Source organism: Semicossyphus pulcher, unplaced genomic scaffold (assembly GCF_022749685.1).
Source record: "Semicossyphus pulcher isolate SPU_LCO1_2020_fin unplaced genomic scaffold, fSemPul1.0.p SCAF_17, whole genome shotgun sequence".
In the NCBI taxonomy this organism is placed as follows: domain Eukaryota; kingdom Metazoa; phylum Chordata; class Actinopteri; order Labriformes; family Labridae; genus Semicossyphus; species Semicossyphus pulcher.
Window position 1 is genome coordinate 22819898 of NW_027211681.1, and position 27444 is coordinate 22847341.

Below are 27444 nucleotides of genomic sequence, written 5' to 3' on the forward strand. Positions count from 1 at the left end.
ATTATTTTTGCACTCATTAAACGCTAAAATTCTAAGGTTGTCTTGTAAGTGAGAAAGAAAGAAGGAAAACGCATCTTCTTTTTTGTAACAGAACTGCTGGCTTTCAGACCTCAACCTCTGTCTCCTAATACCCATAAACCCTTGTGTTATAAGGTCATTTCCTGTCGTTGATTAGGGATTACTCTCGCACTTGTAACAAACTCCCCGCAGTGAGCTTGGAGGGAAACATGATTGCATTTTCAGGCATCTTTTCTGTGGTTCTGTTTGAGTTTGAAATGCAGCGCTCTCACCTGGAAAATAAACTAAACGTAAAGCTGCTCAGCTCAGTGTTTTGCCACTTTGGATAGCAGCCTCTGCTATGTTTGTGAAAGGGTGACATGTGGTGTAAAAGCGCTTTGAGTGGTCAGACTTCTTTGACTAGGGTGACCCAACTGGGGCACTGACTTTTGCAGGGGTGGCATGAAGTATGTATCCACAGACACATGCAAATGAATAGCATTCAATTAACCCGTCCTTCCTGCTTAATTCTTTAAGGACTCAAACAGAAGATGTGTGGTCAGAGTAACAATTTAAAGTACTAAAGGAAATGTGCCACATTGAAATGGAAAGAAAACTACTAGCGGCCTGTTGCAACACAGCCCAAATGGTTGATTTTAACACAAGTCCCGCCTCTGACAAGGCAAATAGCCAATTCTAGCTCTGGATCCGCCCCTGGATCTGAAGACCAGAATGCTACGCAACTGCAGTCTGCTTACCATAATAGCTTTATAATATGATAATATGCCATAAGTATGTTAATGGTTTGTTGGACTGCCCCCTAGTGGCAGAAAACAAATCAACCAATCCTGCTGTAAACATATTAGCTCCTGTGAGGAGTTTTTATCTGGTTATGAGACAAACTGAAGTTAATTCTAATGACTCTATATGAGCTACAAAAGCAAACCAGACCATCAGCGACAAGATTGATTATTTCTATATAGTTATTTTTAATGCCTGAAACTGCTAGCGGGGGGCACTGTAACTGTAACTGTAACGCTGCCTTTGTTTACATTTTCCAGGCAAAATTTAAAGTGAGTGATACATATGAAAGCTAAGCTAAGCTAAGCCCATTTTTTTTGGTTAAAAACCACCACTTCACCATGTACAGGAAAAAATCAGCACAGAGATAAGAGGTACGGCTTTGTCCACAGGGGGCGCCAAAATCAACACACACCGAAAGTTCCTCACAGCAGCTTTAAAACGCGGCTTAAACACTTCAAGTGTCTTTGAACACAACACCGAATGCCTGAAAAACTGATGCAACTTGTGCCAAACAATTATTAAACAAAGAAATTAAAATATATTTAAAATCAAGGGAGAAGGAAAGATTGCAGAATCAGGAGAAGGCCTGGAGAAATAAGGTTGTTATCGTAGTCTCAGTTAAATTAAGTCACATAAGGTTGTAAAAAGCATTTTGCAATAATGTGTAGATTTCATCTTTCAGTCAGAGGAGCACAATAAAGCGCCTCTCCTGCTGTGTATATATTTTACAGGTGCAGGCTGTCCCAGGGACGCGCACGGCCGCGCGCTCCGTCTCGACACGGTCCCTCCCACTTCCCTCAGCTTGTTTAACTACTCGCCTCCTTCGCTTCAATGAGCGCTATTGTTGAGAAGTCTGTGCGCTCCTGAACGCTGGCGGACCGGGTCTCCAAGTCTGACAGACGGAGCGGAGCGAGCGCGCTGCACTGACACAAGTTTTGGCGAGGACGATCACTTTGCTGGGGTGTAGAAGTGAAGAAGTTTTGAACGAGTTTTTTTCGCCTTTGCGCTGAAAGACACGCCGACAAAGTGGATAAAAAGTTTGGGTAGAAGCTGTCCAAGCGCATTCCGGCGGACTTTGGATTACTGTAACAAGGTAAGCGTCTCCTGCGCTTTCTCACACTTTAACTGGGATGTCTGGACTCACGTTACGGTGCAGACATGAATGGCTGATTAGATCAATATCTCTGCATGCTCCTCAGTAGAAATTAAAGTGATTGTATACCTTCTACATTAGACAAACCCTCCTCGTGTGCGAAGTCTCTCAGATGCTGTGTTATCGATTAAAAGCACACAGTTAATCGGTTATTCTGTAACCGCTGACACACTGAGAAGCCCTCATAATTGATCCAGCCATCAGCTCCCTTTAGTGCCTAACTTACCCAGCGTGCTCCACATGTGAAAGCGTCCCTTGTGGCCGGTATCCTCGCATTCCTGTCCCCGGCGCTCGGGTCACTATCTCGGGTCAGGATCAGCCGTCAGAGACGCGCTCTCTCAGAGGGAGGCTCGGACAGCAGAGACACTGAGAGGAGTGTTTCCTGCGGAGAAATGTGGAAACAGGATTAGCTCTTATCGTGGCCGCTGCCTCAGACCGTGTTTGTGTCGAATGTATCGGATTAGAGGACGTTATCTTCTCTCACTCGTGGCTGTTTGTTTTCACCTCCGATTACAGACTTTAATCTGCGTGATTGGCTGCTGATCCCCGGAGACAAATCACGATACTCCCGCTGGGATTAATGTGGCACTTTATGATGTCTGCATGTAGTTTTACCTCTGCAAGTGCAGCTTCTGTGTGAGATTAGGTTTGCACTAATGTTAATTTAGGAAACTATAGTAATGCAATAGATGTTATTTGTTTTGAGCGAACGATTATGTTAACCTCTTTATTATTCAATAAATCAGTTAATCGATTAGAATTCACATTAAAACGATTAATCTCTTTGCTTCAGTCAAGTTTCAAGCAGACATGTTAAACTTTTTCTGCTTCTTCAATGTCAGAGATTTGTTTGTTTTTCTCTGATTGATCGTGTAAATTAAACATCTCTGGCTTTTTAACTGTTGGTTATATAAAGTTAAACATAACAAAGGGGCATTTATTGCTGTTTATGACATTTAATAGCAATGAATGAAGGCGACATTAATAAAATGAATCACAATGAAAGCAATAGTTGCAACAGAAGCTTCTTATAAACTGTCTGTAAGTGCTGATGTTGAACGAATGATTAGTCAGCTGATTCAATTTTCATAACAAATGACTATTTAAGGTGTTAATCATGAGTAAAAAGACAAACGCCTGCAGCTTTGTGCATCTTAATGGAGGGATTGATGCTTTTTTATGTTTTATATCACAATAAATTATATAATTTGGAGCTTTAGACTCTTGGTGGAACAAAACAAAGAAACTGAAGACGCCACGTTCAGCGCTGAGATGTTGTGACAGGCAGATTTCACTGTTGTCCTTTATTTCCAAGATGAAAAACACGGTTTCATAAGAATAATAAACGAGACATTAACCAGTTATGACATAAAAATCTCTAAGCTGAAGCTCAAGCTGTGATATTCGCATGTGAACGTTCAGTCCTTGTTTAGAAACATGATGTTTTTGCTAAGAGAAGAATAAGAATAGTGGGCAATCGTGCAGTTACAGTGTTATCACATCACAGGTAGAAAAGAAGACGCCATATAAACTTCATATAAACCTTCACTCTGGTTATACATGAGCAGTGTGTTAGGGAGAGTTTGTCTTGCACAGCTTCAGAGAAATCTAACTCTGAGCAGTGATATGCCGACATGAGCTGCTGTCTTCACCTCACTTTGCACCCTGCTGCCTTCACTGTCCGTGGGCTCCGTGGGGAGTTTTGAACCACAATAAGAGCTCTGCAAATTAATATTGGTTGGCGAGCGGGAGGAGAGACAAACGCAGCGTGGAGTATGAGTATGGGAAAAGCAAAGAAAGGTGCAGACGGAGCGATGGGCCGAGGTGCGTACGGCGGAGCCGGAGAGCAAAGCAAACATTCCTGACTCGGTGTCTCAGCAATTTAATTAAGGTTTTTGTGAGATGCTGCAGCGAGCACCTCGAGGTGAAGGCTTAACCCCGCTTCCCTCCCCCGCTTCCAACTTGGACTAATCCCGAGGGTCAGCTAATAAGTGCTCGGGTCATGCCACCATGACAACTAAATAGGGGTGAGCTCGAAGGAAAGCTCCCCAATCAGGGAGTTAATAACCCCATGAAGGAAGTTAAGAGGTACAAGGTGAGGAGGATGGAGCCCTGTGTGTGTGTGTGTGTGTGTGTGTGTGTGTGTGTGGATGAGATTTCAGTTGTTATCAGCCTCACCAACTTAAAGCCCCTCCTCTTAGTGGGGTTTAAGTGTGCCCTGTGGTGCTCTGATGTTACACACACACACACACACACACACCCTCCCTTCGGGTCACATCTCGGTCACTGTACCGCTGCTCGGGTAGATTTTTAAAGGGAAATAAAATCAGTGACACAACTGCTGTTTTTACTTTCCGACACTCGTAATTGGGGTCCCACTTCCTGAAACACACGGCGCACTGAAGGCAACATTTTCCTTGGCTTTCAGGGACAAAACAAACGTTTCCCTGCTGTTTCTGTCTTGCCTGTTTTTGCCGTTCTGCGCCTCCTTCCCCGTCCTCCACATCCACTGTGTTTTAAACGACCAGCTGTGACACTTTTACCACAGCAGAGAGGCTCGTCTCCAGCCTCACCCTCTCCTCTTGTTGGATCTGTTTCCCATCTTGGTTTTCTGCTCTTACAGCCTGTATTTTCTGTGTCAGACTCACTCAGATCCCATCACCAGACGTAGCATTGGTATTGGATGATTCTGCAAAACACTGGGTTACATTCAAGGACCAGTGCAAATGTTTGTTGCAATACCTGCACATGGCAACTATTGTATGATAGGTTGGAAAGATCGTGGATGTGGGAAAGGTTACTGAAAAACTCAGAGATAGCATATGAGGTAAGAAGAAACAGCAAGCAATAAGTGTTGTAGCTAAAAGGCAGACTTATTCTACATGTTAGCTTTGGGCTGTAAAGTGATAATCTTAAAGAGATTCATTTCAATAAATGTCTGTTAAGTCACTATCACCGACTGAGGTAACACAATGGTGATTGAGCCCATGGCCTGCTGATGAAAGCCTTTGAATTTGCAGTGTTACAGACTGGCTGTCTGTGGCGACTTTCACGGAAAAAATCACAAGCGGCGCCCAGTTAGTGACATGTTTTCCATCAGCCAGCAGTGGTTGGTCTGCCAGAGAGGGTAGGCGGAGCTAAGCGGCTGTTTTTCTGGTCTCTGCAAGTGTAAACAGTAATCTACTATGGCTGAACAAACAAAGAAAAGATGGATGACTACAGATACAACTTCAAAAATAAGTGAAAATCCAAAGAAAAAGAAACAAATTGTGGGTTTCCTTCGAAAGATTGCGGAAATCTTTAGAAAGGTGCTGACTTCTTCTTTCAGATGAAGCCACTCTCAATGTGTCAAAGAGCTGTTTGAGATGAGGAGGCAGTAACGGTATTATCTAAAGGAGCTCTGCTTCACTTCATAAACAGCATTAACTGGACTTATGTTGTTGATTTTCTTTTGCTGGCTGCAGAAGCACTTTCAAAAACAAAATCATTTAAAGCCACATGTGTGAAATCTGAACATTTTGCACATTGGCGCCCCCGGTGGTATTATGAAGAATGACGCAGCTATAAGGGCCAAGATAACACGGAGATGGAGGGACATTTTCAAGTGGATTGTTTAGGTTTTTTCAAATTCTTAGGCTATTGAAAGATGTTATAATCAAATGAAATCCCTTACATAGGGAGCGCTGGTTTAGCTCAGCGGTTAAATCACGCCTCCCATATGCAGAGGCCACAGTCCTCGATGCAGTGGAGACTTTAAAGAAGGGAAATTTCTTATACCGCTTTAATTTTCCTCGCTTTGTCAATATGCCTTTATTCAACCCCAGTTCAGCTCGGCTTCACATTTCACTTTTCAAACACCAAATCAATCTGCACACAAAGAAGCGTGAGGGTTTTCCATCCGTCCCTCCTCCTGCCGTTGTGCAGATGTGTGCCGGTGGGGCGGGCCGGGCTGCTTGTCGGCTCATTTGGGAGCGTTTAAGGAAGCGGGGACCACGCAGATGGAGCGGACGTCCAGCGTCAGGCCTCTGACTGCTGATAAATCATCCCGCTCAGTGCAGTCATTAAGCGGCTCGGGCCGACCTGCAGCTCTGCAGACATGCTGAAACCATTTACAGTAACACGCTGGGTCGATAATGTATGCTGACGCTTTGTTTCCCTGCGCCATTGTTGCTCCGGCGTTTTTTCCTTATTATCCAAACCAACAGACCGTGTTTAGACGTGCAGATAGGATCACTTTTATTACTGATTTATACTTTTAAATTTAGATCAAAATTGCCAAGATCGCTCTGGCGAGGTCTTTAGTCCGACTAACAGTTCAAAACATAAAGACAGCCACTTTCAAATCAAATTACATTTCAGAGGCTGGAAACAGAGATTATAAATTTCTGCTTAATTGGGGGAGAGTATATATAATAATTGGCCTCTTCTCACATCCTTTAGATTTGCCTTCTACAGCCTCACATCCAGATCTCGCCTAGAGGAACGTGAACTTTCTAAACATGCTATTATTTAAATAAACAGTAAGCATATTGCTAATATGGTGTCAGTTTTCAGCACATAAAAAGACTGGCATTACGTCTTTACAAGGTTCCTTGACACCTGAGGAATCCTCGACTCCAACCTCCACCAGGCTGAGACTTAACAGGCTCACCAGAGGGGAACCTCCACCTTCCTAGAACCCAGCCGCACCCCCCCCTCGCCCCTGTCCACCCCCAGGGGAGGGTTTAGGGGTTGCTACTCCTTTACTAACCCATGAAGCGTGTCTCTAAGCACCTTCCCCCCTCATCCTCGCGGTGTGTTGTATAAACATGGCGGTTCAGTAGGAAGGTAAAGAGCGTGACACATATAGACTCCTCGTAACATTCCTCTGCGGTACCAGGAGGCACCGGGACAGAGAGATGCCTCAGCAGCAGCTCTGTGCTCAGATTACCCAACGCAGACATACCAGGCTGAGATTATAATCCTGATATCAGCCGGTCTTCCCTCAGTTTATAACCCTTATGAAGCTTCCTAAGGGAGTTTTGGGAAGGGAACTTTTGCAAGGAGTTAAGAGCAGTATGTTTGCTGGAAGACAAGTTAAAAGCAGGTAATCAAAAGACAAAAGGAGTTGTCTTGATGCTCAAAGGAGGACCACTCACATTTTTAGTCTCTATTTCTTTGCATAATGCAGGTGTACTAACACGTGAATTAAATGTTATACTTCCAAAATCTTGACGTGCAGGACAACTTTGCATTTATCTTTTATTAATTTTACTCAGAGGTTATAGACGACACAAGATGCTTTACTGAAGTCAGTTTTAATAAAAGTCTGACTTACTCTGTGTCTCTCCAAAGCCTGATATCTGTGGCCAGCTTCCAAGCAAGCATTAGCTACCTGGCTACAAAGCAGTCTGTCCCTGCAGCTTGAATGTCTGGAGTCAAGTTAGCTAAAGTAGTCTTCAGTCATCCTCATGCTTAACCTCAACCTTTGCTTGCAAATTAGAATGAAATTAAATGGATAATGTGCCAAGGCATAGTGTCACTAAAGTATGTTTTACAGGGCTTAAAGATGAAGAAATATTGGCTCTTATTCTGTGTAAAGAATGCTAATGCATTAAATCAGATATGTTGAATTTATCTTGTCGGATAAGATCCCAAAATACAACCTACTTCAAAGACCAGCTCCAGTCATGTTTTCAGACACATAAAATGCTCTGCTTGAAATAATAAATTGCGTCTGATGTTTTTTCTGCAAAATACGTTTAATTACCTTGTAAAAATCCTCCCAAGGCGTCTCCTCCTTCTCCCTCACTAAAAACTCCTGAATCTGCATAGGCCCCGCCCACTATTTAAATCTCCAACCGCCCCCTTCATCGCGAAAACAAAACACGTCTCTGCCAGCGTTTAGTGACAACTTGTTGAAACTTAGCTAGCTTGAAATGTAGTAATTAGTAACGTTAATGTTAGTAGTCAGTAGTGATTTTGCAAAAATTACGATGATGGTTACAGCTGGCTCGCGCATCGCCCAAGTGGTTGCCATAGGTTACACATAATGATATGCATAGCGTCACCCCGTCCATTAACGGGATTGGCTCCTTAGGTTTGTGACCTCTCAAACCTGCCGATCTGAAAACGTGTTGTTCAGCCTGTCCTTGGTACACTGCAGTTTAAAAGCAGACAGGCCCAGCCATGGAGATGACTGCTCATGTAGTCCCTGATATGTCTTGTAGCACATGAAGAACACCACATGGAGATGTTTACAAGGTTAAACACTTGATGTTCACGGGTCTTTAACATTAAGATTTGTCTCTTAATAAAACAGCATATCTTCTATAAAGTTAATAATAGATCAAAACAAACGTGTAAAACAGGTATCAAACATTTTTCTTGCCGTGTGAGGATCCAGAGACGCAGAGACTGTACACACATAAAGATTTTATATTCTGATTTGACACCTTATCTGTCTGAAGACTACACATCCTTCCTCCTCCATCCTGCAGCCACCACTACCTGAGGGCGAGGGAAGTGTCTGTATGTGAGCTGGTGTGGGGGGGTGGGTGTGGTAGATTAGGGGAACCCCACCCTCCAGCCCCCTTTTTCTGAGCCCTTCTCTTTTGTATCCTGAGGGCACATAGTCTGGATATACACACACTCTTTCATCCCCATTCAACGGCCCTCATTCCCCTACACACACACACACACACACACACACACACACACACACACACACACACACACACACACACACACACACACACACACACACACAGTGGCCTGAGGGCTGCAGGGCCCCACAAAGCACTTCAAAGCGCGGAGGTCTGGATATGTGGTGAACAAGTCGAAGACACAACAGGTGAAGACAGAAGCCGTTTGATGAGCAGAGGGAAACGGGCCGTGTTGGTTACCGTGGACGTGTGCACCGAGGTCCACGCTCGTGTCGTATGTGTCAGGACGTGTGAGGAGTCGTTGAGACACAGTCGCCTCAGGTGGAGGTTTGGGGGAATGTGTTGGTGCTTCTGTGTGTCTGCGTTCAGGTGCACGTGTAGTGTCACGTTCCTCTTTACTCTCCTATTGTTGTGCAGTCGACATGCAAAGCTTCAAGTGTTTGGATTGTAACTCTTTAAATTGTTGTTCTGGTTGATCGAAATGCAGAGTAAAGGAAGAGTTTGCAGTTTATTTTGATGCATTCCTGTTTAAATTCTCTTTTTATCCTGGCAACAGTGTGAGATTTTCTTTGCTTTCTGTCACCATTCTCAGTTTCATTGCATCAGATTTAGACTTGTATGTGTGGGCGAGTAGCAACAGAGAGGGCATAAAGGTTGAAATTCAAGACTCCAGTTGGTGTTCAGAGATAAATGATCATTAACAGGTGTGAACCTTTAATTTGAAGATTCCTCTCTTTCTTAAATTACAGAGTACGTCGTGTTTTATTGAGTTGATGAGACAAGATGTGTAATTGAGCCTAATGGACTGAAAGGAGCCACAGCGCAGGTATATCAGCCAAACTAACTGTCGGGCTGGCTGAATCACAGCTCTGTCTGCAGGCGTGGCACCACACTCGTTCCTCTACAAATTAACCCGGGAAATCAGAACTGACTGGACTTGTTTGGTCAGACAATTACTGTTTGTGCTAAGGTGATGATAAGTTAAGCTTTAAGAGTATTTGCTGCAACAATAGTTGCTGTTTGTGTTCCTGCATGCGCTGCGTTACCATACTGAGGTTGTGTAGTAACACCATGCAGACTATTATTATGAACATTTCCATGAATTAGCTTGCATTGTGCAATAACTCACTTGATTTCTTTAACAACTGGAAGTTAGGGGAGGACTTCTTGCAGACATTGATTGGCGTTTAAAGTAGTCAATAACGCTGAATATGAGAACATTCAAACAATAACAAAGTGGTGACCCATAGCTGCTAGCTTGTAGGTCCTGTGCATCATGGAGTAAGAACAAATTGGAGAGTGTGTCATTGATGTAAAATTTCCAGGTAATGACTCTAAAATATCGTTAAAATACCCACAAAATGACTTTTCGTCGTTGGTAGGCCGAACACTTGCGTATAGGTGTCAATAAGTGCTTGTTTCCTGCCCAGGGACTGCAAATTAGCTTATAGCTAACTCTGGTACAGCTAAGACGATGTGCATTGTCCCTGTCAAAAATAAATAAATAAACATGTAATTTAAAAAACCTTTAACATCTATTTTGATTTGATAGAATGTTCAACTGACACTCCTTTATAAGTTTTTATAGCCAGACTGCTGAAAAGATCAGAAACATACACATCTACAAATCCAACATCCATCATGCTAACCTGACAACAAAAAGCTAACTGCTAGATGGAGCAGGATCGAGATATAAAATTTACTCTCTTGTTTCTCTTCTCTCGATCACACACACACATGCGTACACAATCAAAGCGTCTTCCTTGGAGGCCTCGCTGCAGCTGGCAGGGGATTAAGAGGTCAGGAGTCAAAGGCGGAGAACCAGTCAACCCCCAGACCGCGACATGAAACTGACGCAGCAGAAGAAACACAGGCAGAGAGAGGAGAGAGAGTGCTGAATCAGAGAAAAACGTACAGTTCAGATTACTAAAATATGAACACGTCTGCCCTACTGAGCGACTGCATTGTCTGGTTCACCATTTTTCCATTTGGCCCGAAGCCGACCGTCTGATGGTGCTGGGACCACCTCGGAGAAACAAACAGATCAATCAGCATGTTCGGGCTTGTGCAAGAAATTCAACTGTTGCTCACTTGTTTATCACAATGAGTGCAGGTTAAGGTCACGATTTCAACACTGTGAAGCGCTCTTAATGTCAGAGATCTTGTCAGGCTTTTGTACAGGTGCAAAAAAGGAGTGCCAGAATCATCATTGTAAATGTAGGGGGAGATTTAGCACTGTAAAATATGCATAATCAATAAGTTTTTTGTCACGCAATATTTAAGTAAAGGAAGTATTTGTTTGCATGCCATTTAGGAAAAGGCAGATTTAACTTCATATTGTACTGTAACACACAAGCTGACATTTCTCTGCAATGAGGACATCTGTGTCCACTGCTGCAACAACGAGTCAACTGGCGGTAAACTTAATGGGTGAATATTAAAAAAAATTAAAGTTATAATCTCGAAGATCTCAGTTTCGTTCTCTTTGGCGGCACCTATGGCGATAAACAGTACAGAGTAACTGCAGGAGCACACTTCCCAGATATCCAGACAGTGTCTCATGTGTGACGTCCACGGTTGGCTCCGGTTGTAACTCTTGTTTTTCCTCACTGACGGTCGCTTTGCTTTTTAGACTGTTTGCTTCATCTGAGCGTCGAGTTTGTTTCTTTTTCTTTAGATTTTCACTTATTTTTGAAGTTGTATCTGTAGTCATCGATCTTTTCTTTGTTTGTTCAGCCATTGTAGATTATTGTTTACTCACAACGCTCGCAGAGACCAGAAAAGCAGCCGCTTAGCTCCGCCTACCCTCTCTGACAGACCAACCACTGCTGGCTGATGGAAAACACGTCACTAACTGGGCGCCGCTTGTGATGTTTCCGCAAATGACGCCATAATACTGCAAAGGCTTTGATCTCATGTCATTTGGCGATAGATAGCGACTTTACAGACATTTATTTAAATGAAAATCACTTTAAGGCGACGGGCTAAATCTTCCACATAATTCAAAGCATCCAGATGAAACTGCTGTGAAAGTGAGGGTGTTTCTGTAAATTAAATGGCATTGTCTGGCGCTGCAGTAAAGGCACAGCTTTGTATTTCATTGTTGTGGGTGACTTGTGGGCAATGTTCTGTTGGCTGTAAAACCAGAGCTGAAATATTACAATATGTAGAAAGGCGAGAATAATTATACCAAGCAAACAACAGAAAACTTCAAAAGGCTGTGAATGTTCGGTATCAACTTATTAAAGTTTTTGCTGTAAGGCGCACATTGTTCCCTCATCATTCACACTTGGCATGTTTGTGGGGTGAAGGACTCGCCTCGGCAGAATCTGAGCTTCTAATGCACAGGAACAACAGCTTTTATTGTGGTCATGTTGTGAGCATTAGGGTTAAAAGCCCAAAAGACACTAACAGACAAATCAGGTTTATCTGGTGAAATGATTCTCCTTACAATAGATTAACCGTCCATCTGGCTCACTAACAAAACCCTTTGTTTGACTTAGTGCCGTGTCAGATGAAGCATATCTGTTGTCCAAATTGCTGTACACTTGACTCGGCACTTCACACATCCTCTGCCCACTGAACCCAGCGTAGCTAACTGTCGCTGTGGGCGAGCCTGTGGTTTTTTTAATTTGGACATGTTGTTCACAGATGAGAAGCGAAAAGCTGCTTCAAAGGGACTGGAAGCGGATCAAAAGTTATGCTGCAGCAGCTTTTTAATCCACACGGGCAGGGAGAGGAGTGGATAGTAGAAGTGTGTGTTGTGTGTGCATGCTAGTGTTAGCAGGTTGTTTTAGAGAAGATAGCTAACACAGACAGCATGATACAAGACAGTATTATCGTATAGTATATGTTAATAAGGTTGATTTATGAAATGTAAGGAGCCCAGCAACTGTAGAGGCTGACATTTTGGATATAATCTTGTGCCCTTTAACTGAAATGACACAGTTGTTGCTAGTTTGGTCAGTTAGCTAGAAGTTAGCAGCAAGCTAGCAGCTGTTTTTCATAGTTCAGGTTCCCTAAAATTGTTGAATGAATTATTTCACATAAATTGCTTTAAGTATTAACATTAATTCTCTACAGTTGTAGTGCTACATTAAGAAGCTACATTTGTTGCTACCGGTTTAGCGCTCTTTTGCTAGCTAGCTGCAGCATGCTACTTTGTAAATACAGAACAAAATAAACAGTGAAACTTTAAAATCCAGTTTTTGGATGATATCAATAGTTTTACAGGGCCAATAGATTCTTTTGTGTCTTATAAAAGAAATGCTTTCACATGTTAGCTGCCAAAAACAATGTTAAAACAAACATCACAGGTTAAATTATTTGCATCAGTTATTAACTTAAGCAATAAACTTTACCTAATTAGAGGATACAAGTTGTACTCTGATACCTGCTGAACTCTTTATTAAAGTTTAACCAAAAAAAGACGGTGTTTATTTCTCTGTGTCTGTAATCTTAGCGATGGCCTCTAGCTAAATCAAGACTCTTTATAAACACAGACAGGCCAATGCAGGTCCAAGACAAGCAGTCAGCAGGTCAGTCGGCTGCAGGAACGCTGCTCCGTACCTCTGCCGGGCCAAAACACACCAGACTGTTACTCTCATCAGAACAGATGGGACGAGTTAAACAAACAGAGGTTGCAGAGATTGATGGAGCAATTTCACAGCTTCATAGCACAAAATGAACGTAATACATCTGTGTTGGGTTTGATTAAGTTGTTGGTCTGTTCAGAGACGTCTGGCCTTCCCCAAACTCCCTGCTCATTAAAATTTGACTGCTGCAATCGCTCAAAGGGGTAGAAAGGTTTATGTGTGTGCACGTGTGAAGACTCCAACAAAACAGGTTGCAATTCTATTGGATTGGTAATGATTACTGATTACCAGATGCACCATTAACAGAACTTGTTGCTTTATTTGGATTTTTGTTATATAAATGTCTGCCTCATTAGAGTGAGTCACAACCTGGCTGGGACAGATAGGACTTATTAAATGGAGTGCAGTCTGTCAGCCAAAGGGCAACAACACATCAGGGATGGTGTGCAGGACAGCTGGGTAAGCAAACAGCAGCGGACACAAAGTAGAAACTGTAAGTTCGCTCAGTGATGTCCCTACAGTTGATCAAACATACAGTATTTTCATAAGTGGCAGCTTGAGGAACAGCTGAGCCTATAGAGTCCTTTGTCTTAACCGTCTGTGAGGCTCATATGCTCTTTCACAATGTGTTTCCAGTAAATGCTTGCTGTGTCCAAACCATCAAAGAGGCAACACCAACATATATGCTGAGTTAAATTAAGTGGAAACCACATGATCTCGGGCCACAAGAACTAACTGTGAAATTCCCTTTTATGTGCTGAAGCAGAAGTTATTACACATGGAGTTCTGATCTGAATCTGAAGGGCATTGCTGACTAAATATTTCCTGGATTATATTAGAGTGAGACTAATCTCTATTTACAGATTCTACACAGAAATGTAGAACCTGTAGGCAGGGACGTGGATGTTAGGGAAGTGTTCTGGTTTCCGTTTGTGCTACGCTTGTAGCACCAGGTCACTGGTTCAAACCCCGGCTTGGACAAAGTGGGCCTTTCTGTGTGGAGTTTACATGTTCTCCTCGTACATGCGTGGGTTCTCTCCGGGGTCTCTGGCTTCCTCCCACAGTCCAAAGACATGCTCGTTAGGTTCATTGGTGACTCTAAATTGCCCATAGGTGTGGGTGTGAGTGCGAAAGTTTGTCCGTCTCTATGTGTTAGCCCTGTGATTGACTGGCGACCAGTCCATGGTGTACCCCGCCTTTCGCCCAATGACAGCTGGGATTGGCTCCAGCCCCCCGCGACCCTGAACAGAATAAGCGGTACAGATAATGGATGGATGGATAAATTCCCTTGAAGCTGTTTAGATTTCCCGACTTCCTCTAATGCATCAGATCGATCCGACCTCCATTCAACACACAAGTCCTTTAAAAGTAGTTTTCTTCTCCTCTTGAGGTCAGACCTGACAAAGCTTGCATTTTTACTTTTAACTCATCTGCATCATGATGTTAAAATTTCAGCAAACTTAAGACCCGTTAAAGTCAATCACAAGAAAAATTGGTTCTTTTTCTGTAAACAATGCAGCACGTGGAAAAGGAAGTCTTGACTGGAAGTCGTTTATCGCTAACCGCTGGCTACACGCCCGACATGTTCAGCGTTCTCCCCAGCAGCTATATCGTCATCAGACTATAGCCGATGGGATCAGAGATTGGAGTGAGACTAACAAAAGAGGAACATTGTGTAAAATACGTTTGAAATCCTGAGGTTCTGAAGAAAACAGGCCTGAAATGACCGGAGAGACTAAATTTGCTGAAATGTGTTAACATCAAGTAGCTTCCTTTTTGTTAAAGTGGAATAACAACACATTCATGAAGAGGGATCTTCTGTTTTAGGATTAGAAGTCGTAGCTCTTTTTCTGATTGATGAAAAAGTGTGTTACTTTTGTGCATACATCTGCAAACCAACTCCCAGTTGTTTTGGACAAAGCTAATTGGTTCAGAGACATCTAGTTGCCGTCAGCTGCGATTAACACGGCCGGACTGCACATGCTCAGAAGCCTTCACCGTGGTTGTTTTTCCTGTATTGCTGAGCTCACTTTCAGTAAGTCTCTGACTATTTAACACTCACATATCTTCCCATGAAATTGAACAAAGCAGATGTTATCTTTAAAGGAGCACGACATTGCTTTCACTGGACCGTTTTGGCTCATTTAAGACTCATTTAAGTAAAAAGAAATACTTCAAAGATTCAAATGATGTCAAACTGTTTGCATGATGATTGGAAAACTACTTGGCTAGCATTCTGTCCCGCTCTGCTGCCTACTTCTTTTTATGTTAAACTCAACGTTCAAACCAGTAATGACTCAAAAACAGTTCAAAACAGGGCGTGCATTATTTATGCTATCAGTGCAAAAATCAAATAAGGTCACTCGTGGCTTCTGTGGGAGTGTGTGTGTGTTTGTGTGTGTGTATACCCCATCCATCCACACAAGCACAACATCATTTTTCTCCCCATTTCCTCTCCAAACTTCCCAACAAGCCTCGGGGCTTTTTTTCAGAGTCGTGTGTCAGCGCCTGCTCTGCAGTGGAGCGTGCGGTCGCCATTCCTTCACATTTCCTTCCCCCTGTGCTCGACATGGAGGGCAGTGAGGCTTACAGGATACTTTTACACACTTTTTTACATGTTGTTAATCATTATGAAGCATTGCATTGGGCTTTGAAACAAGCTGCATTACTTCTTGAAAAACAATATTTGTATTACCTATTTCACTGTCACCATAAAGTTAATTTATGGTCAACAGTCTAGTAAATAGTTGTGATGTCATACTGTATTGACCTTGTGGATTTTTTGACACCTGAAACCGTCAGACTTTTGGTTTTCTTCCACCAGCAGCAAGTTCCAGTTTAAACTCCGTCTGCTAGCAAGCTCAGCTGGCAAAGTTCAATCGCTGTACTACTTGGATGACATTACATTAACCATTTTGTTAGATATGTTTAAGCTAATGTTAATGCTAACGACATCTTTTATCTACTACTCTTTTTGATGGTACATTAACTGCCCTTTTATTACAGCTTTGATTGAGTAGAAGCAAGGTAGCTCGGTAGTCAACTGGTGCGGATAATAATATATATGAAATCAAAAAACTTGTTTACTCTGTTATCATCTTCAGCTGTAACTTTAACTTTTTAAGACGTACAGTTAATCACAACGGTTTGACTGAACTGGTGTTTCTGCTGTGCTAACGTCTTTGATGAATCAGATCTACCCAACAGATTTATCTCAACACACTGGGTTAAGCCCTTTAGCATGACCATAATCAACTGAACTTTCTTACTGATCTGTTGTAATAATTTTAAACCACAGATGCTGATCATAAAATCATAGTTTCACTGTTAAAGCTCAGGCAAGTTAATTCAAAATCAGAGCATTGGCTTGCTAGCCTCAGTGCTCAACAGTATCGTTGTAACGTTAGCTTAGCTAGCTCCTCCCCTTTCAGACGCTGAATCCAGAGCGGATTTTTGCACGTTTGCCTTCCACAGATAGAAATCTTCTCCACTGTTTATCCTCCCTGTTTTCTTTTTTTGTGTGTAGCTATATGATGCTAATTTTTTCTACCTGGAAGTTATAGTAAAGAAACATTGCGACCTGTAATACCTAACCTTAGCAACCGGAGCTAATGTGTTGCTAATGCATCTTTCTCAGTAACAGTTTGATTACAGTTGGTATTCACTCATTTTACTTTCACACGTGGACTTTATTCTTATGATTGGATTAATGATTGTTTTGTACCTCCTATGGAAACTAAATAACAGTTAGACATTAGCTTCTTGACTTGAAGGCCAATGTAACTTCTTCAAGAGCTAACAGCTAGTTGGCGAGTTGTCAATCTTTTTTATGTTTTGTTCCAAGTATTTTTACGATAGAGTTTATTTAGCGCTTAAATCTCACTGTATTTGGAAGCAAGTTTAAGTTAAAGCGGAGTACATTCATTAGCACACAGTCCTGTTACATCCATCAGTACTACTATGAACCCAAAATTAAGCTAAGAATCGTCTCTTCTCTACACTTAAGTATCAAAACAAAAGAGAAAGATGAATCCTCTAAATCTAGGGGCTGAAAAAAACCATCCCACCTAAAAGAAAACAAACACAAGGAGCAAGACAGAGCGTTAACGTGACCTTTGACCCTATTCAGCTAAATCACTACAGGGGTAATTTGAGCTGCTTTCTCTGCAGCAGTACAGTTACAAGCTCAGACAGCTTACCATGTAGATTAGACTCACAGTCACGTTACTAAGGACTGTTTCATTTCTGAGTTGAATGTTCACAAGTTGGATGTTTGTCGCTGCTGATAGTGAGGCAAACAGAGGGAGAGAGAGAGAGCCTGGTTTCTGTCTTGATTAATGCTCTGTTGACGAGATAAGCACACTGATGTGTGTGTGTGTGTGTGTGTGATGTCATCAGTGGTCTGAACCCATGCTGCTTTGTGAGTTTAGGTAAACATCAACTGTTAAAATGTCCTCACTTTTAGATGTTTTTGTCTGTGCATTGGTGAAAGAGTTTTCTTAAGACAGGTAGAGCGCGCTGCACAAACTTAACACGATTGCACTGTGAAAGCTGATTTTCTGGCTGTAAAACGCTGCTCAAACAGCACAGGGCGAACGCTGTCCAAACTACAATTAGTTCCATATTTCCCCTCCCAGCAGAGTCGGCCTCCCAGGACACATTTTACGTGTGTGCAGCCGCTCTCACCCTGTGAAAGTAACGGCCGGGATCAGGTCTGGTCTTGTAAACTTGACTGAGCAGACGTCCAGTCACGGCCACAAAGGGTTAAAAAAAATCAGATTTGTCTGTTCCTGCGTAAAATGCTGCCTTTGTTTCTGGGTCGTGAACCAGCCGAGGTCACTGGCTTTAACCGAGCCAAACAAACACACACGCAGTTCAGTTTGCACTAATTGATTCTCCTTTCCAGCAGGGGACAAGAATGAGAGCGTTTGTGTGCGAGTGTGTGTTAGTGTGTGTGTGTTTACTTTAAGGGATCTGTCAGGAGTTTAAGTAAATAGATAAGTGACAAAGTAAACACCCGACCCACACACACACACACACACACAGTAACACAACTTCCTACAACAGGGTTCCGTTCTAAACACACACATTAACTGTTTGTGCCTCAAATTAAAAGCTTTTTCTGCGTTCATAATCTTCTCAAGGTGAACCCTTTCACCAATTATAATCCAATTACAAGTTAGTGTGTGCATGTGTGTGCGTGTGTGTCCGTAATGGCAGCTCTTCTAGAAGTCTCTCGCAGCAGTAAATCCGTCCACACTCTCTGACCTAACACTCGGTTAATGAGGTGATCCAGCAGCAGGGGACGGTTGGCAGAGGTCTTTTGTGTGTGTGTGTGTGTGTGTGTGTGTGTGCGTGTGTGTGCATCTTGTCAGGGGTTTAAGTGTGTGCAGCAGAGGCAGCGTTCATGGTGTGAAGGTACGTTGGCATGAGACAAATACGATCTGGAGGTGTGGGATTGTAAATAACAGCACTGATTGTTGGTGATTTTCCAGTTTGAATCGACCCCGCCTGTAAATTTCCAGCACTAATTACTTAGTAGGTTTTGGTGATGACAGAAGTCCCATGATAACACCAAGCTGTGCAGAGAGCATGCAGTTTGTAGAGGCTGTGGCGAGTCTGAAATATGCTCTGAGCACTTTTCTTAACTGATATTTCATGAACTGCTTTTTGTTTTCTGACCAAGAACTGCTTTTAAAACATTCTTTCACATTTGCTTTGATGTAATTTGAAAAGTCCCACATACCCCAAAGTATTCTGCAAGAAAACATGTTGTTAAAGCATGCAGTAATGTTGCATACATTTTCCATTTCCGTGACACTGTCCAAAACTCTAATAAATACCAGAGGCATGCACAAATAAAGTACATTTGTCAGAATACATGTTTGGAAGGCCCATGTCTGTTCTCTTCTGTGATAGGTTGTTTCCTCACTGAGACTAAGTGCAAAGGTCACAGCTCTGTCTGCATCAAACACGCTTCAAATTTCCAAAATAAAATCCTTTTCTCACTGTGTTAACATGAAATCGCTGCAAGCCAAGTATTCATAGCAATATCGGACCAATAACCTCCCAATACAGGAAGTAGTGTAGAATGTATGGGTCATGGTGGGTGCTGGATGAGCATAATGGACCCAACTGTTGTGCAGGAGAGCTGAGTTTGCACGTTGTCACAGATCTAGCTTAACCATATCTTATTCGCCATAACTACAATGTTTGGCTCCTGCAGCAAACAGCTTAGTGAAGAGAGTTAACAGTGAGTTTGGCAGAGTGATTATGTAACTATGACCCCCTTCCCACTGAAATTAGAATGTTGATGCAGGTTTTTCAGACCTGGGAAGACTGCTTATAGATGCCGATTGTCTCTTTTCCCATTGCCAGTGAAGTAAACTCTGTCAGTCTCTTTTCTGCTGCGTCACCGTCTGACATCACAAACGCGCCGGAGACAGGGTTAGTGAACATTGAAGATGTTACGGTGGTTAGGTCTTTATTGTATCTATTACTCATTCAGTCTGTGCATCAAACTCGGAGTCGACAAATTTGGAACGATGTTCGAGCGCTGCTCGGACGGAGACGGGTGGAATTTGTTGCTGAGGAGTCGCAGAAGTTACCAACTGAGCATAGCATCGCGCCGGAAAGGGGGCAGAGATTAGCATGTCGACACAGGTTTTGTATTCCTATCGATGCTGATCGGAGCCGAGGCGATAATTACATTTGACCCGGGTCTGAACACTGATTGTAACCTTGTGAATGTGCAGTTTAAGGTAAAGTTTGTCATTAACCTGCAGTCTGCAACATTTTCAGATCTGCAGCCGATCATGTCTCTTCTGTGCTTCCTAAAACAGTCTGAATGCTGGACCAGGTGTATTTGCCGTGTGCAGATACTGTGAAAAACAACCAACAAAAAAATAATGTGGTACCTAAGCCAAGGTTTCATACGCGATCTAATGTTTGATATAGATGTTTGAGAGAGTCTTGAGTTCGGTTTGGTTTTTAAATCTCAAACCTTTAAGTAACCGTAGTCTTGACGTAACGACCAAATCATGATAACTCCTGTTTAGTTTTGTCTTTCCTACTAACCTTCTTTAGTTTCAACTAGAAATAAAAGTATAAAATGGCATGGTATTTAACAGTGAGAGAGATCAATCAGATCCAGAACTATTGGCGAAGTGTTTGCATTAAAGCACAGATAAGCTGTCTGGTACAGTATCTGTCTAGACTTGTACAAGCTGGAAGGGAGGCGTCTACCTCCCCCTGTCTTCCCCCCACAGTCCAGCCCATCCTGTACCCCGCCAGAGGCCACACTCTGCTAACTGACAGCTGGGCTTAACAAGCGTGAAGGGGCCCCTTTTGGGTAAGAGTCCCACAGGTGATCATCAGTCAGTGATCAGGCCTGGAGGAGAGAGGGAGGGAAGCAGGAGATAAAGGACTGATGAGCGGTGACAAGTGAGGATTGTTGGATTGGAAAGCTGCAGTGTGCAACAATGAGATGGTGATGAAGGGATGCACGAGGAAAAGAAAGGGGCTGGAAAGTTTACAGCGAGGAAAACAAAACAGACGGAAACTTATGTGAACTTCTGCTGGAAAATATTTACAGCTTCAGTCGGCATCTCCGCTTCAGGGTAGATGCGGTTTCCAGATGTAAACAGCTCATTAAGATGAGCGGCAAGTGATGGCAGAGCAGGAGATGACAGATTCTCATTATACAACTCACTGTTTCAAGGTGAAAGGTTTGATTGCTTTAGCCTTTTATTTGAGAGTCAGGTTAATCTATAGTTACCCACAAGAGTAGTTTCCTCTGTACTTAAACTCTTTATCAACTCCAGCATGCACATTTGGGTTTTCCTAACACGAGTGCAACTTTTGCCATAACTTTCAGACTCTGTGTTCTAACTTCTCTCATTTTTAAGGTAGTAATAATAAAGTAAAGTTCTATAGAGATTCTAAAATGTACACAGAAAAGAAGCTTAAGTAACTTGAGGATTTGTTGCTTCCCTGGGAGGATTAAACGAATTTGTTCAGCAGCAAAAAGGGAGGGAAAGAAAAGAGTTTGACAGTGTTGTTTTTATTGCCAGTTGCCCGCTGGCACACCTGTGCGAAGGCGAGTACGGGTGACATGCTAATTTTCAACTGTTGACAGACGGAACAGGCTCAGAGCCAGTGAAGTGTGCAGACACACACACGCACGCACACGCCCTTTCCTTTTGGACTGTTCTGGAGAGACGCTGCTGCAGAAGGACGGCGCCTCGTCGCTGGCGTTCAAACTTGCATCACCTCAGTGGAAAAACCGTTGTGCCTAACTCTGCCACAAGTAAATACCAAACCACTTAGTGTTCTGTCCTCTGTGGACGTTATGTTTGCACAATCAAAAGGTGGACAACTAGCAGTGTAATTTTTATGTGCATGAGCATTCATTAAATATTGACTGATTCTTATGAGACAGACAAACATACGATGACACAGGATGAGTCAGAACACGCTGCTATCATAGTGTGTCCCTTTAAAGAGCTTATTCGACGTATTAACCTGAAGGCTTGTTGTACGGTGCTTTGGTTTATGGATAACAGGATTCATTACAGCTGCAGAGGCTGCTAACAGTTTGTAGCCACAACTAGCAGTAAAAGGAAGCAATACACCAATAAAAGGGGAGAAGAAGAAAACCACATGTCTATGTTGCCAAGGGAGGTTAACTAAATGTTCCACGAGGTATGTATTACACACATTTGTTAGGCTTAAAGGATAAACTGGAACACATTCTGTGTCCTGGTGAAAAAGCATTGAATTTTCATTTAAACAAGACGTATCGAGCTAAGGCAGTATTCAATTGGCATAAGGACTTAAGCTGAGTAACAGTTAGAAGTGTTGGCTCGACAAGCCGTGGATGATAATGTGGTGTTACACTGCCCAGAAGTCGATAGTTATACTTCCAGTCTAAATGCGTCCTGATGCTTTAGCTCGGGAAAAAATGGACGCCTACAGCAAACCAATGATTGTGTGGGAAGTCAAGCATCTTCAGAGGAAGCTGCAGCAACTCATTTAACTGATAAGTGCACTTGAAAAGGTCAGAACCGCATGCTCGCAACGATCAGCAGGAGCAACTCAGCTCAATGGAAATGGTAACTCCTCTTACTCCTCACTTAATGTCCACGTATATACAACTTTATGACCTTGAAGGCTAAACCATGTTTAACTGAGCCCTCTAACAATGAACATTTTGACTTGTTAGGTGGCAACCTCAACAACAGCTCTGTTAGTCTAAACCCAGACTTCCACTTGTTGCGTGTCTGTTGTGTAACAGCCACGGAGCAGTCTGCCGTTCGTCAACACCCACTGGCTGTGTTTTCAGTGCGCAGCACGGAGCAGCATCATTGGACAGCTGGAGCCGCGAGACCAAGGAGTTCCCGCGGTAATAACAGACTCACACGTGATTGTGCGAGATAATACGATATATGTGCTATAAAAACAATTACAAACACATGTGAGGTTATCGTTGAGTATTTTATATGTACGGAGTATTTTATCCTGAAAATTTATCGGATGTTTTAATGTGGTTACGGTGTCTGATTTCCCGTCTCGATCGTGCTATTTGATGCGCAGTGCTCCGGCATCCAGCAGAAAAAGAAGCCCTGCGTATCTCCGGACTGCCGGAGCTGTGACGCAGCAGAGACGTGGAGCAGGTGGAAGCACCCTCATTGACTCAAGTAAAACTGCTCAGCTGCCGTAATGAAGCAGACACGGACTGAACAAGCATCTGGTGGAATTTAGCTGTAAGGTGCGCCGGTAACCCAGTGAGCCAGCAGGCACGATACCAGAGCCCTGCCACTGAAATACCAAAACGGAATGCAGCAATTAATGGTGATATTAGTTTCACCTGCCTCATCAGCCAAACCGTGCGCTGATGATGACTCAGAGACAGAAGAAGCACACAGAGAGAGACATGCTCTCATGTCAGGAACTTATCACTGCAGTTCTGTTTGGATCGACTTCAGCAGGAAACCTAAAGTAGGCCTGTTGGCTTCCGCCCACAAACTCCTCGAGCGAAACGCAGCTTCGAACAGGCTGGATCTGGCATTTTTCTGGTGAGGGGTTGATCCCCTTACAGCCAAGTTTTCAAAACACACAGGTAAATGGAAACTGAGGTCCGACAAGCAGCAACAGCACACCTTAATGTCCCTTTGCATTTCTATCATAGCAGCAGCAGCGGCATTGCTGGCATCTCTGCCATACCTGAGCCAAACAGCCAAACACCCAGGCGTCGCTATGGCTGCCAAGGGCGCCGTCAAACGATGATGGATTGTTAGCCGTAAATCCACACCGTTTGGTGCAATCATTATATTTTATACGATAATCTCCCGACAATAGAGTAACTGCAGAGGGTTACTGGGTTAAGCTGAGGTTACTGAACGTCCTGCTGATGCTCTCTACAACACTCTCAATGAACACATCTTTTAATTTATGCCTTCTGTTTGCACTTTACTCCAACAAAAAGTTAACTTCGCTTTTAAAACAGTACTAGTTATAACAAGTAGTTTGTAATCTCTGAACCCATCAGCTTGCAATTGAAGACAATTTAACTGCTGGGGAAGATGGACAATGTTTCAGGGTCTCCACCATAGCCAGCATCAGGCCCAGACTTCCTCTTCTCGCACCGGTCATTGTTACAGGCAGACTAGCAACTTCTGGCAGCTAAGAGACGACATCTACACCCGGATTGTTATCTGCCTTCACATGCAGACATCTATTTATTGAGATTAATAAAAAGCTCAATAGTCTACAGGCGAAAGCTGTGGTCTACTTCTTTTGCTCTTCAAATGTTTTCCTTCATGCAACCAAAGTCAACTCCGCCTCATGATTGGAGACTAAACGGAAACCTTCCTATTCTCTATGATTTTGTTTTCATTCATTCATAGACATCTGCTCAAAACTATTTCTATATATACTCTGTCTAGATCTGAAACCAGCTGTTCTAACAAGCATACACATGGTAGTAGACTTCGACCCTGACCTCTGACCTCTGACTTCTACACAGAGGCTAAAGAAACTCTGAACTGTATGTGAAGCTACTTTTGGCTATGACAAAGAAGCTATCTGTTCAGCATGCAGTTATCTCTATTGGAAACCGGAAGAGGGAGTTTTACTGTAGCTGCAAAAAGGAGGAAACATCACACACTGAGTCATTGTGGAATTTGTTCCAGAGCTGACGCGACCTTATAAGAGGACAATATTAGGAGAGATATCAAGGCACAGAGAATTAGCTTCCAGTAGATCTCAAGAGACATGCTGGAGACAGACTGGTCCATTGTGTTTAGTGTGCAGTCCTGCTGTCGGCTCACTGTGAACTAAAGTAAGGACCACACCGAGCACCAATCACTGCTTCTTCTGCATCTATCTTTAAAAAAGAGAATTACACTGTTCTATGGTTCTGTTTTGTGCTGTTTACGTTGGCCTAACATCGTCCTCACGAGTCTCCCTCCGTCCTAATATAGACGTATCACAGTTGTCAGCGCCCAGTCTAGACAGCAGTTGTCACCACGCAGGTGTTTACTGCAGCAGAGGAGACGATTAAGGTTCTGAGGATGTCTCTCAGTCTCTGTTTAGCTCGTGTCGTTTTGCTGCTCAACACTAAACAGCCGATAATATTACTTTTATTGAGACATTGAACAAAAGACAAGAAAAAATGGCTTTGAAAGACTTTTCTTTCTGTGGCAGCCGCATTACTTTTGTTAAAAAGATGAATAATTAAAGTTTTTCTCATCAGCCTTTTCTGTACTTTGTCTCAGGTGCTAATCTAAAGATGGTTTTTATTTTACCTTTATTTTACCAGGAAGTCATTTGGCATTAAAATCTCTTTATACAAGGGAGACCTGGTCAAGACAGTTTAAAGTAAAGATATAAAGAAATACACGAGACACAGAGCGCAGACAACTGCATTTCTCACTTACATGGACTTTTGAAACAGCCTTATTTTTTCCAGGGGGACAAAATTTAGCTCTGCATAATATTCCAGACATAAATGCAGGGTGCAAAGTAGGACAATTGATGGAGCACAAAGGGGGTTAAAGGTCAGGATTTGTCAAAACATCTTTATCCTGACTTACACAGTTTGCTTTCATTTGCCGCCTTGTATTTTTCACAGCTCCAAAGTGCGGTTTAAAAACGAACTAGACAAATCACACCTGTACATCTCTTTTATAAACTTTAACTGCTCACACGATGGCTTTTGGGGCGAAGAGATTTAAGATTGAAGTCGTTAAACTGATTTTACTGAAGTTCTTCAGGCATGAGGTAACAGGATATTCCACTTTGGGGAGTTTCGGGGGTGTGGGAGTGGAGGTAGCGTTTGTGCCACAAACTCACGTCCCCCAAAGTATGAAGTAATCTCCCTGTGCACCAACTTCCTAACACAATTTATGACCCCCCGGCTTCTTTGTACCTTCAGTCCAGATTTTACTGTCCGTTCTCCTCCCCTTACCTCTCCCAGTGCCTCCACCTCTTCCTCACCCTGTTTCCTTAAAGTGGTAATCCTGGAAATCCTGACTACTTTTGGATTTGATGTAAATCTGTATGTCCTTTTCTTTGAATTTGTGTCATTTGGTTTTCAGTTAAGGTAGAGCTGCTCAATATTGGGATCTAAATTTCTTCACCCACTTCTCCGTCAACTTGGTTTAGGCTGAGCTAAGCATCTCTTCTGCATCCATCTGCAGAAGAAAGCAGTGTTGTGACCAAGTCATCTTTGTTCAAGTCTCAAGCAAGTCTCGAGTCATTTTTTCTTGGGCAAGTCAAGTCGAGTCCTTAGTTAAGGCAAGTCAACTCCCGAGTCAAGTCACTTTTTTTCCACCCAAGATCCGGCACTCTTACCTGTAGTATCCGGTCTTTATAAAGAGAAAAGACAAGGTGTTAGCTGTCTCGTCTAATAATGATATTATTGGCCAATTTATATAACCTGTTCAAAAAGTATGACAGTGAATTGTATCTTTATTATCTTGGCACAGACGCAGCCATGATGATGGTCTGGTCTGAGACCGTATTGAGTAGTGCCGAGTACGACTGATGAGGCTTCTCTTTGGGGGCTTTGATGTTGCGTGTTGCCATAGCGAGGAGTTTGACTGACAGCCAGTCCTCCGATCATGACAATCACATACCAAGCTTTTTGAGTCGTCCAATCATGATTCCCAGTTTGTGCTGCGTACATACTTGATAGTTAGACAGAAACGTGACAACATTGAATTGTATCATTTTATATTTAACAGCTAACATTCAAACTTATGAACACAAGCAAGTCATCCGAGTCATCAAGTCAAGTCAAGTCTCAAGTCATTTTTTTTTTTGTCAAATCAAGTCGCAAGTCATCAAAAAAAGGTGACTCGGGTCGACTCAAGTCCAAGTCACCAAGTGTCAAGGAAGAGGAAGAGAGTAAATTATCATCAGTTGTCCCTCAGCTATAACCCCTATTCTTTAGGGGCCGACATAAGGCTTCAACAGTACAACCTGGTGGAGACTTTCATCCAAAGTGACATGATGTGTAATCTGTTATTGGAGAGTGGAAACATGATACCTGTACCTTTATAACGAATCCAACAGCCAAATGTCTCCTCCCTTTGCTGCTCTTTCACCAAAGGCTCTGTGGTTGTTGTTGTCATCAGTATTTCAGTTTCCCCTGGTGACCTCTTTAATTATATACTGCTAAAAACTGGCACCAAGTGTGAATAAATGATGCTATCAGTCCTCCCCACCTGGCAAGATTTAACCACAGGAGTGATTCTGCTCCGCTTTGATGTGTCGTACTCACCCCTCGTAGGAATGAAGAACAAAAACAATTTGTGAAATGATAAAAGACGACGTTTAATGTTGTGCTGCTGCAGAAGCACTGCTTATTTAATATGTTTGATAGTGACCTGGACATTGAGATGGCAATTCAGCGAGAGTGTGGAAAGCCACAATGTTACATAATGAGCCTGAAAAGATTAATCTGTTAATCCAGTTGGAGTCGTAGTACAGCAGGAGTCCATCGTCCAGTTGGACTCAGACCAGTGGAAGCTTCAAGAGACCGACCAAAATAATATCATAGCTATGTGTTAGCAGACGTCATCCTTGAATATTCTTGAATAATAGTAAGAAACAGCGGTTGTGCTTGAACATGTTTTTACTATAGCTCTTCAAATACAGACGCTTGGTCTGTGGCCCTACGCTTCAAAATATGACGATCTGGGAACTACTTTTGTAACAGTTTGGAACATGCACGGCTCCCCTGTCA

General features: G+C 42.8%; 1 protein-coding gene across 1 annotated transcript in view; it reads left to right on the top strand.

Moving 5' to 3' along the window:
- Positions 1-1781: 1781 nt before the first annotated feature.
- The window catches only part of LOC138594193 (vasorin-like), a 36083-nt gene continuing 10420 nt past the window's right edge, over positions 1782-27444 (top strand). The window contains exon 1 of the mRNA XM_069665201.1: positions 1782-1894. The gene's annotated coding sequence lies outside the window, so the exon portion shown is untranslated. The remainder of the gene's footprint in view (positions 1895-27444) is intronic.